We start from the raw sequence: 12,108 nt of genomic DNA on the forward strand, positions 1-12,108 counted from the left end.
CCCAATTTACTATATTTGCCTTTCTTCTTATAACTGGACAACTGCTTGTGTTCTCATAATTTTTGAATCATAACCCAATGAGTAGGAGGTCTTTGGAATGAGCTTCCTGAATCCCCATCATTAGTTAGCAAATTTAAAGTACAGGGTGCATTGGACAAATCTCCATATGCAAACCAAAGGAAATTAAATCATCTAATGTAACAAAGGAACAAAATGAAATTATTTCTTGCCATATCCTTTGTTTGTCGATTCTTAACCACCACCTTAGAGAAGTGTAAATTAAAAGTTGAAATGATTTATTTCAGAAACTAAATAAATAGAGACCACTGCTGCTTTTTCATTTCATTGTGTACCTTTACTTCTGGGTTTCTCCAGCCTATCCTCTACCCATGTGCGCCCCCCCCCCCCCCTTCCCCTTCCTTGGAAGGTCTATTTCAACAAGACCATGTAAATGTCTGTAATTGCAAGGGAAAATGTTAATATAACATTTACACAGTTCAACAGCTTCAAAGCTGTTTCATTGACTACGCTTTAAAGGAAACTTACACACAGAGGCCCCAAACCCACATAAATGCTAGTTTCGTGGGACATTTGGTGGCAAAGCCTTAAAAGCAGAAACAGAAAAGCCAGGAAAATCAAACAGCCCCATCTTCCAGCCTAATTCAAGCCATTTAGAAGCTCTGTGCTTAAGCCAAGGATTACTAGTGATACTATCTACTTTAGCTTGCAATGCAGGAAGAAAATGTCCCTCTTATTAAAAAAAAAAAGAAAGAAAAAAAAAGAAAAAGAATTTAAAGCCAAGTAATTCAGGCTTGCATAAATCTTTAATAGGCTCTCCTCTCCCCAGATTGGCTGTACTTTCTTTTCTCTGCCCAGGGGAAACACTATATGTCTTAGAAGAGAATAATGGTAACTCCATCTTGTGTGTTATATGATATCTTCAAGTAATCCTGAGGATTTTGGCTTTGTCTGCCATAAACAAAAGGCCACCCATACATAATGTGTCAGGGCTTTTTCAGACTCTTCACCTTAGCAGGTGACACCCACAAGATGGACGCACAAGACTAAACCCATTTGTAGCTGGGGGCAGTTTTACTCCAAAGACAATTCAGAAAATGTAAAAACAAAAAGCAAATTCTCTTCTTGTAAGAACAAAGTGTGATCAACCCCCTGTAGTTGTGTCAATTTTCTGGGGCTTTCCGAAGGAGTCAGAATGGAGAGCCAAAGGATATGCTGTCCTTTTTAACTCATGAAGAAAATACTTTGGACCAGGCTTACTAGTTGACAATGAATAGACAACCTCTTCCACCTGCTTTTTTTATCCCTCCCCCCTTGAGTATAAACACGTGCACCCACCCACACACACACATACACACAGGAATTTTAGGATTTCAAATGGATTTCTACTGAAATACAAATGTACCTACACTTTCATTCCTTTGGGAGCAGTAACATAACGACTATACACAATTACTTTTAGGGGAAAAGTCCATTTGATACTTTTTTCATGTCCTTTAGTGCCTTCCATTCATTGTGACTGGCACCAACTCTCATTCCTAGAGTTGTTATGAATGTAATTTTTCTTTTCTCCATTGAAAACAAGGCAAATAAACTCTTCACATTTTGGTCACCTGGTTGACAACAAAATACAGCTTTAATAAATCAAATCTGTTTGTGCAAGCAAGACAACCTGATACCAGCATTCAATGCCACACATTGACTATGACTGCTAAAAATCTATAAGCTAAAATAAAATAAAAAACAAAAAGAAATAAAAACTTGAAAAATCTGTCTCTCCCTAGTATCACTGACAGAAAGGAGACATTAGGAACTGCCCATACTGATGTATTGGGTTGAAGTGAAATATGTATGTTTATTAATATCCTTACCTAAATAAATCAAGACATTTTTATGTGTTTTATCAAATACCTTGTTAAAAGGAAGAAATGTTTAATATTTTTCCTGTTCCTTTCTCATTACAATAAGCCATATGATTTCCTCTCTCATATATCTATATTCAGATACACGTCTTACTTTCCACTACTGGTCTGTTCAGTATAATGTCAAGGGTAAAAAGAGTTTACATACTCTAATAAGTATGTGAAGTATGAACTCTTTAAGGCTAGCACAAACCTCTTATATTCATGGGAGGCCTCTGATTATAAAGTAGACAGTTTTAGAGAGCATCATTTTCTCTTCTCACAGTTTCCAGCTTTTGCTTTTAGCTTCAATTGAATATTTATCTTACTGCTCTTCTTGTCTAATGACAAGCTGGCTTGCCAACTGAAGTTCTATCTGATTTCTTAGATCACCTCACTCAGTGAGGAACTTGGTCCTTATTCTCCCATCCTGCATTTACCTTTCCTTTCCTAAGCCAGGGCATTCCTGGCTTTTATGTGATCATTTTTACCCTTACTCTTTGGCTTCTCTATAGAACTCTACATCCCCCTAACTGATGGCTGGCCCCGCAAACTGTGTTGACAATTCTCTGCGGAAGCTTGCTCTAGACACCAGAACATTTGTTTTCCTTCTTCCTTGAAGCTGCCCTAATTGTGTCCACTCTGCTCTAGGAAGTTTGCATAGCTATGTCTTTCTTCTCCTCAAAGGTTATTCACAATTCTCTTTTGAAAAGAATCATTATTATGGCTTGACCTTCTTGTATGAAATACCTATTACTCACACTTAGATGAAAATTTAAAAGTTAAAAAAATTTAAAATATGAATATATATATGCATATATATGTCTGTGCATGTATACATATGTATATACATATACATACACATGTATATGTATATACATATACATACACACACACATATATATTATATATATGTATATATATGTATATACATATACATACACATGTATATGTATATACATATACATACACACACATATATATTATATATATATGTATATATATATACATATATATATATATACATATATATAAAGTCTATGGCTATTCTTAATACCAGTGGTGATCCATCTCAGTCTCAACATGAAAAGCATGTGATAAGTGTTTGAACTTTTTCTCCCCTTGACATAGTTTTACAGCCCATGCTTATTACTCCATTCAAACTGACCTACAATTTTAATGGTATTTTTTCTATCAGGATTATAAGGTTTAGACCTGTAAAGGAAATGCAGGTTCATCTAGCTACATCTCTTCATTATGTAGATGAAGACACTTAGGCATAGGGAAATTAGTCACTTTACTCAGTTTTGCAAGTAGAATAGCAAGTAATGAATCATTAGAGCTCCTGTATGATGAATATGTTATTCTGAAGTAGTCAGTCCTCTGCTTATAAATTCAAGGTTATTTTTATTATGCCATGCTTCTACTTCATCTAAAAAATACATATATCACTCTCAGTCAATAAGAGTTTATTGAGTACCTATTAAGTGCTTAGCATAGTGCCTGACATATAGTAGGGCAATGCCTACTGATTGATTGATTGAATAAGTGCCAGGTATTTTGGTAGATGCTAGGAATGCAAAGACAAAATGAAACATTGCCTGCCCTCAAGGGACTTACATTCTATTGTTAGAAACTATATATGCACACATATGTATATATGTATATATGTATATATACATATATACACACACACATATATAACATTTTCAAAATACATATAAGTTGTATATTTTCTTTTAGTGGAGGAAAATATTAGCAACTGGGTAGATTAAGAAAATTCTCATGTATATACTGATACTGGAGCTTATCTTTTAAGGAATCTAGAGATTTTAAGGTGAAGAAATGAAGAGTGAGTGTATTCCAGGTATGGGTCACAGTTAGTGCAAAGGTATGTAGACAGGAGATGGAGTCATATCTGTAAGGAATAGCAAGAAGTCCATTTTGGCGGGATTGTAGAGTGAATGGAGTAATAGATCATAATATATCTAAAATCATACATGAAAACTCTGGTGAGATGAATTACTCTCTGTACACGTGTACTTGTTTTGTATACGTCCCTAAGGAAAGACTATTGTATCATGTTGCTTGAGGTCTTTGGTACATAGTATATCAAGTGATAAAGCAGTGATGACTGTTGTATCATTTGGCTCTCCTGCTGTTTTGCCCTTGCCTAAGGTCTTCCCTGTTATATAGGGTCATTTCCTACTCCCTTGAACATTCTAGTGTCATAGATGTGAAACTGAGTCATGGTGGTCTCTGATACTAGGGATGATTGGGAAAAAAATGTTTTTAAGAAATTGTCTGAAGATATGATATGATACCTTCTTTATCAATGAACATATCTCAGTGAACACTCAGAATAATTCTTTTCATCTCATTAAGAACTGCTTTGAAATTCTCTTGACTCTTTCCTATTTGTGGTGGATGCTGCTGTTGATAGTTTGTGTTGTTGTTCAGTCATTTTTAGTTGTGTCCAATGCTTTATGACCCCATTTTGGTTTTCTTGGCAAAGACAGTGGAATGGTTTGCCTTTACTTTCTTCCAATTCATTTTGTGGATGAGGGAACTGAGGTCAAAAGGATTAATTGACTTAACCCTTTAACTTTGCTTATCTTTCTGTCATTGCTTTTGTTTATTCTTGATGTTTTCCATTGTTTGCTCATAATTTTAGTCTTAGTTCTTTGTGTTTGCTTTTTGTCCACATCAGAGCACTTGGATTTCTTGAATGATTTGGCTAGGCCTTCTTTGGTCCTGACACCATTGCAGTTTGAATGACCCTGCCGTTTCTGAGCCTGCTTCAAATCCAGACAAGATGTTTCTGATGGTCCACTGAATGTTCTGGCCTTGTTCTGGCTAGATTATGCTTTCTTCTGTTTGCTCAATCTTTAATCATAAGTTGATGAGTTGTTTACAATCAATCCAATGGCCTCGAACAAGAGATAACACTGGTGTCAAGTCTACTCTACATAACTCTTGCTTTGGACTCCTAGTCCTGTTAACTCTGTTTCTCAACATTCAGGAGAATGTTTGGCTAGACTCCCTCTCCCTGTGTAGTGATCTATGGAGACTGGTTCTTTCCCTACTAGTGTTCTGGAAAGCCAGGCTTAGAATATAGCTTCACATCCCTTAAGACTCAAATTTACTATGACTTATGACCCCCTTGCTTAGCTTGCTGATAACTATTTCATTTAAAATGCTTTTACAAAGGGATAGTTGCTTCAAAGATATATTAAACAGAGAAGTTACAAAAATGTCTCCCTAAATCATAGTGACACACTCTTTTCCATACCATGTTGATTTCTGGGAAGAGTGATCTCTGACTTTATACAGTTTCCATATAGCATTTGCTTGACAAAGTTCACTTCCAAATGCAACTTGGACAGTAAATGGATTATTCTACATTTCTATTACTGGTAGGATAGGTCAAGCAAAAACACTTGTGACATTACAAGAAAAACTTATCACAGACTCTAAATTCCAGACACTGTTGGCTCACCATTTTGACCTTTTGAATCTCATAAAATACCTGCCACTTCCAATCTCCTTCTCCTAGTAACAGGCAGCAAGAACAAGCACAAAGAAACAATTAAAAGAGAACTGTTTTCATGGGCCTTATGCACTCCTCAGATGGGAGGGCCTAAGATCTTTCCCTCTAACACTGACTCTTTCATTTTAATACAGCTAAGCAAAAGAAAAAAAGCCAGACAAAGAGCTAAATCTTTTCTCTTATATCTGTTTCCAGGAGTTTCCACTGGCTTCCCTGGAATAATTCCATGCCTATTTATTTATATTCACTTTCTCTGGCTTCCCTGACTCAGCTATTCTTTCAATCTTATAGCTGAATTATGTGCTCAACCCCTCTCTATCCATCTCTATCAGTTTCCCCATTTACCTGAGCAGACATTGCCTTCACTACTGATACTCCTCTATCCTCCTTTATTGGCTTTTGCCCTCATGATGAGACCCTACAGGTAGAAGTAGATCTTTAACCCTTTCAGCTTGCTAAAGTGAATAAGAGGTTTGAAATATCCCTGGAGGGATTGCCACATAGGAAAAAAGGTATCTAAAAAAATTCAAAATAGAAAGAGTGAGCAAACTAAAAATGAAATTTCAAGGAAAAGCTTCTGGAATTAAATGATTTTTAAAATCTTATTTAATATTTTATTCCCTCCCCCCAATTACACATAAAACAATTTCAGCATTCTTCTTTTTCAAACCTTGAGTTCCAAATTCTTTCCCTCTCTCCTTCCTCCCCCTCATTGAGAAGGTAAGCAATCTGACATCATCTATATACACAGTCATACAAAACACATTTCTATGAAAGTCATTTTGTAAAAGAGGAGACATAAAACTCCACAAGAAAAATAAAGAAAAGTAAGAACGTAAAGAAAAAGCATTATATACCTGTATTCATGCTCTACCAGTTATTTTCCCCCTTTGGAGAATGACAACACATTTCATCATAAATCCTTCAGAATTGTCTTGGATCATTTTATGGCTAAAAATACCTAAGTTATTAATAGGAGATCATCATGCAACATTGCTATTACTCTGTACAGTGTTCTATTGGTTCTTCTAATTTCACTTTGGATCAGTTAATGTAAGTCTTTCCACATGTTTTTTTTTTTCCTGAAACCATCTCACTCATCATTTCTTAAAGGACAATAGTATTCAATCACAATCATATACAACAACTTGTTCAGCCATTCCCCAACTCATGAACATCCCCACCATTTCCAATTCTTGCCATCACTGAAAGAGCTGTTATAAATATTTTTGTACACATAGGTCCTTCTGCTTTTTTGTCTCTTTGGGATACAGACCTAGTAGTGGTATTGCTTGGTCAAAGGGTATTCTTGGTTTTATGGCCCTTTGGGAATGGTTCCAAATTGCTGTCCAGAATGGATGAATTAGTATAAAACTTCACCAAATGGTAAATTAGTGTTTAAATTTCTCCACATCCCTTCCTACATTTTTCATTTTCCTTTTTTCTCATATTATCCAATCTGACAGGTGTGAGGTCAGAGCTCAGAGTTGTTTTAATTTGCATTTCTCTCATCAATAGTGATTTAGAACATTTTTATATGACTACAGACAGCTTTGATTCCTTTTTCTGAAACCTGAATGTTCATATCCATCTTTGACCATTTTTCAGTTGAGGACTGTCTCTTATTTCTATAAATTGACTTAGTTTTCTATATGTTTGAGAAATGAAATCTTTATCAGAGAAACATACTGCAATTTTTTCACAGTAATGATTACTAACTATATATTACCTTCCATCCTATTTCCCCCCTGTTTATCCTGCTTTATCTCTCTCTCTGTCTCTCTGTCTCTGTCTCTCTCTGTCTCTGTCTCTCTCTCTTTCTCTCTCTGTCTCTCTGTCTCTTTGTCTCTCTCTGTCTCTCTGTCTCTGTCTGTCTGTCTCTCTCTCCCTCTCTCTTTCTCTCTTCTTCTCTCTCTTTGCCCTGTCCATTCTCCAAAGTATTTTGCTTCTGACTCCTACCTCTATCAGACAAACCCCTGCAAAGAACTCCCCCTTCTTCTCTTATCCCCTTCTCTTCCTAATTTTCTGTATGATAAGATACATTTATACACCCATCTGAGTAGGGAGTATTCCTTCTTTGAACCAATTTTGATGAGAGTAAGATTTTTTTGCTCCCCTCTCCTCTTCCCTCATTTTCCCTTCCATTGTAAAATCTCTTCCTAGCCTCTTCTTTGTCAGATAATTTATCCCATTCTACTTTTCCCTTTCACCTTCTCCCAGTGTATTGCTTCTTATCCCTTAATTCTATTTTTTTAGACAATCATACCATCACATTCAACTCACACCTCTGCTTTCTGTTTATTCTCTAATTGCCATAAAAATGAGAAAGTATTTAGGAGTCATAAATACCATGGAAGATCATAAACTGTTTGAACTTATCAAATTTCTTATGATTTTTCCTTCCTGTTTATCTTTTTATGTTTCTTTTGTGTCTTGTATTTGAAGGTCAAATTTCCTATTCAACTCTGGTCATTTCACCAGGTATGCTTGAAAGGCCTCTGTTTCATTGAATGTCCATTTATCCCCTTGAAGAATTGGACTCAGGTTTTACCATTTGATCTATTCTGTTTTTAATGTATTATTTTCTTCAGTAGTTTTTATTCTTTTTTTGATTTCTTTCATCAGTCTGAGCATAGAAAGTTATTATGGTGACATGGAATAGCAAAACACATGCTCAAAAGAAGAAAAAAATGTCAAAATTCCTGTATCTAAAGCCTCTAAGAAAATTATGAATGGGCCCCAGGTCATAGAATAGCTCAAAATGGGTTTTAAAAATCAAGTAAGAGGGAGGAGGAGCCAAGATGATGTAGAAAGACACACATATGCAGGCTCTCCCCACACAGCCCATAAAATACCTGTAGAGAGGGACCCTCAACAAATTTTGGAGCAGCTGAAGTGGAGAACAACAGAGTGGAGGAGATTTCCAGCCCAGGGTGACCTGAAAGGCCCACAGGAAACATCTGTTGCACCAGATGTGGAGTGGAGCCCAGCCCAGTCTTGGCCGCACAGCAAGGCTAGTGAACAGCCCTCAGGGGTGGAATCTCCAGTTGCAGTAGCAGCATTCACAGATCCCTCAACTCACAGGCTCCAAAGGTCAGTGATGGGTTTTTTTCAGCTGGCCAGGAAGGGAGAAGGGCCTTCCCATAGCTCTGGCCTCAGGCAGTGGCTGCAGAGGCCACATTGAGCAGGCAGCAGTGGTTCCTACCACAGCCCCTACAGCAACCTATATCCATTGTTGTATTGTAAAACCCCTGGGGGCACTGAGTAGCCCATTCTTGCCTGAGCCCTGTGTAGAGGCCCTGAGGGAGCTGATATTTATATCACACTGAATAGCGGCCCTGCCCCCACAGCTTAGCTGAATCTCAGCTCCCCATTGCTGGCATGGCGGAACTGGAGGCCAGGTGGCTCTGGAGAAGAAACAGCTAAGATTCTGGGCACAAAAATCTCTTCTTCTCCCAGACTAGTGTTCACACGTGATTGTGCCACCTTGGAGGAAGTGAGATCTTATCCCAGAATATACCCTACTCTTGACAAAAGACCCAAAAGTCAAGTAACTGGTTGGGAAAATGCCCAAAAAAGGGTAAAAAAAATAAGATTATAGAAGGTTACTTTCTTGGTGAACAGATATCTTCTCCCATCCTTTCAGATGAGGAAGAACAATGCCTACTACCAGGGAAAGACATAAAAGTCAAGACTGCTGTATCTCAAACATCCAAAATAAATATTCAATGGTCTCAGGCTATGGAAGAGATCAATAAGAATTTTGAAAATCAAGTAAGAGAAGTGGAGGAAAAATTGGGAAGAGAAATGAGAGAGATGCAAGAAAAGCATGAAAAGCAGGTCAACACCTTGCTAAAGGAGACCCAAACAAATGCTGAAGAAAATAACACCTTTAAAAATAGGCTAACTCAAAAAATCAAGTAGGAGAGGTAGAGGAAAAATTGGGAAGAGAAATAAGATTAATGTAAGAAAATGGTAAAAGACTCACAAAAATCCAACGAAGAGGATAATACCTTGAAAAGTGGAATTGGCCAAATGGAAAAATGATACAGAAAAATTCACTGAAGTTAAGAACTCTTTAAAAAGTACAATTGACCAAATGGAAAAGGAGGTAGAAAAGGTCACTGAAGAAAATCAATAAAAGTTGGAATTGAGCAAGGGGAAGTAATGACTTCATGAGCCATCAAGTAACAATCAAACAAAATCAAAAAGATAAAAAACAATAGAAGACAATGTGAAATATCTCATTGGAAAAAAAAAAAAAGTAAATTGGCATGGAAAATAGATACCAGAGAAATAATTTGAGGATTATTGGACTACCTGAAAGTCATGATTAAAAAAGTAGCCTAGACATCATCTTTTAAGGAATTATCAAGGAAAACTCATTTGTTCTCTTTTTCAGACTATTTCTTAACTTTTAATTCTATGTCAAAGTCATGCTCTGCTTCACAAGTGGAGGGAGCATTGTCCCAGCTCTCAGATATTTTTGTGCAACTTCTTTGAGAGATAATTTTAGGGACCCATAACTTTTTGGCTCTTCCAAGATGGTATGATCTAGGAAAAGGTGTGTTTACTTCTCTCCTGTACTGTGTACTGGTTGGTGTGCAACCAGAAGCATTCTTTCCAGTCTTTTAACCATGGCTAGGATCCCTGCCACCCTGTAGGATACAAAGACTTCTGTGCTAGTATTCCTCATATTCAAGTACGAATCAGGACTGCAATCCAGATCCAAATATAAGCAATGCAAAAGAGCCTTGCCACTGGTGCTCGCAAAGAGACTCCTGTTAATCTTCTGATCCATTGTCCAATCCCCTTAATGTCTATGGGCTGAGAGGTCTGAAAACTGTAACAGCTGCCACTGATTCAGATTTTCTTGGACTGGAAAATTGTTTCACTCTGTTTTTTGTGGGTTCTGTTGCTCTAGATTTTAGGTATAGTTCGTAAAATGATCAAATATGTATCTAGAAGACTGCAGATTAGAAGAACCATGCATTCTCTCAATATTCTCCTAAAAAACACAATTTAAAATAATGCACCAAATTGAATTCTGGAGTGGCATGCCCAGTGAAGGGTTGAGGTGATGTATTATTCTAATTTAAGGCAGCTTGAGAGGTTAGAAGAAGTCTTTGATACTAACTGAGAGCTGACCTTGAGGACATATGGTGGCAACTCCAGCTCTGGGTCTTAGATGTTGGAGTCAGGATGGATGTATGCAGTCAACATAAGCAGCAATGGTTCTGAGAGCTATCACTGCCTAGAAACAGCAAAGGAATTGGACAATTGGTCAGAAGGAGATTACTGGTGACCCCTGTCTGGGCAATGGATGTAGAACCAGGCATTTCTTGGCAAATACATTGCGGGTTATCTAGCTTTACATTGTAGTTCTGAGTCAGCGAGAGTAATGCTAGCATATGCTATTGCAAGTAAGTAGGGACACTCCTTGCATAAGGACCAGAGCACAGACCACAGTGACTATGACTCTCCCATGTTCATACCACTTTATAAGTACCAACAACTTATAGACACCTCGCATTAGCTGCATAAATATCAGAGCAAAAAAGTATGACACATAGGGTACTCTTCTATACCCCATTTATGGGAAAACTAGAGATCAGTTTACCACAAAATAAGTTTACAATAATACCTCACACCCTACAGAAAAATAAATTCCATGTGAATTCTCATTATCCAAACAAACAAAAGAATTTTAGATCTGTTATTTCATCTGGAAGTACAAATTGCAACATATTTCACGTACGCCCCTTTTTGTCGCTTGCCCATATACTTGTTTCTCCCTTCCCTCAGAAGTCCAAATTATTTTACCTAGGATAAGTAGATTCACAAATTTGACAAATGCTAATTTAAATAAATAGCATCTCAATTTTCTCCACTTTCAAATTAGAGTTAGACCATCACACCTATCAGACTGGCTAACATGACAAAACAGGAAGATGATAAATGTTGGAGAAGATGTAGGAGAATTGGAACACTAATTCGTTGTTGGTGGAGCTGTGAGTTGATCCAACAATTCTGGAGAGCAATTTTGAACTATACTCAAAGGCCTACAAAAATGTCCATACCCTTTGACCTAGCAATATCACTTCTAGGACTATATCCCAAAGAGATCATAAAAAGGGAAAAAGTCCTACTTGTACAAAAATATTTATAGCAGCTCTCTTTGTGGTGGTAAAGAACTGGAAATTGAGGGAATGTCCATCAATTGGGGAATGGCTGAACAAATTGTGGTATATGAATATGATGGAATAATATTGTGCTATAAGAAATGACGAACAGAAGGATTTCAGAAAAGCCTGGAAAGACTTACATGAACTGATGCTGAGTGAAGTGAGCAGAACCAGGAGAATGTTATATACAGTAACACCTAAGTGTGTGAGGACTGTTTCTGATAGACTTAGCCCTTCACAGCAATGAAAGGACCTAGAACATTCCCAAAAGACTCTTGAGGCAACATGTCATCCACATACAGAGAAAGAACTATAGAATTGGAATGCAGAATGAAACAGACTATTTTCTCTTTTGTTATGTTTTGTTTTGGTTTGGTTTGGTTTTTCTCATGGTTTCTCCCATTGGTTTTAATTTTTCTGTGCAACGTGACTAATGTGAAAATGTATTTAATAA

Source organism: Notamacropus eugenii, chromosome 7 (genome assembly GCF_028372415.1).
Source record: "Notamacropus eugenii isolate mMacEug1 chromosome 7, mMacEug1.pri_v2, whole genome shotgun sequence".
NCBI classification, from domain to species: Eukaryota; Metazoa; Chordata; class Mammalia; order Diprotodontia; family Macropodidae; genus Notamacropus; species Notamacropus eugenii.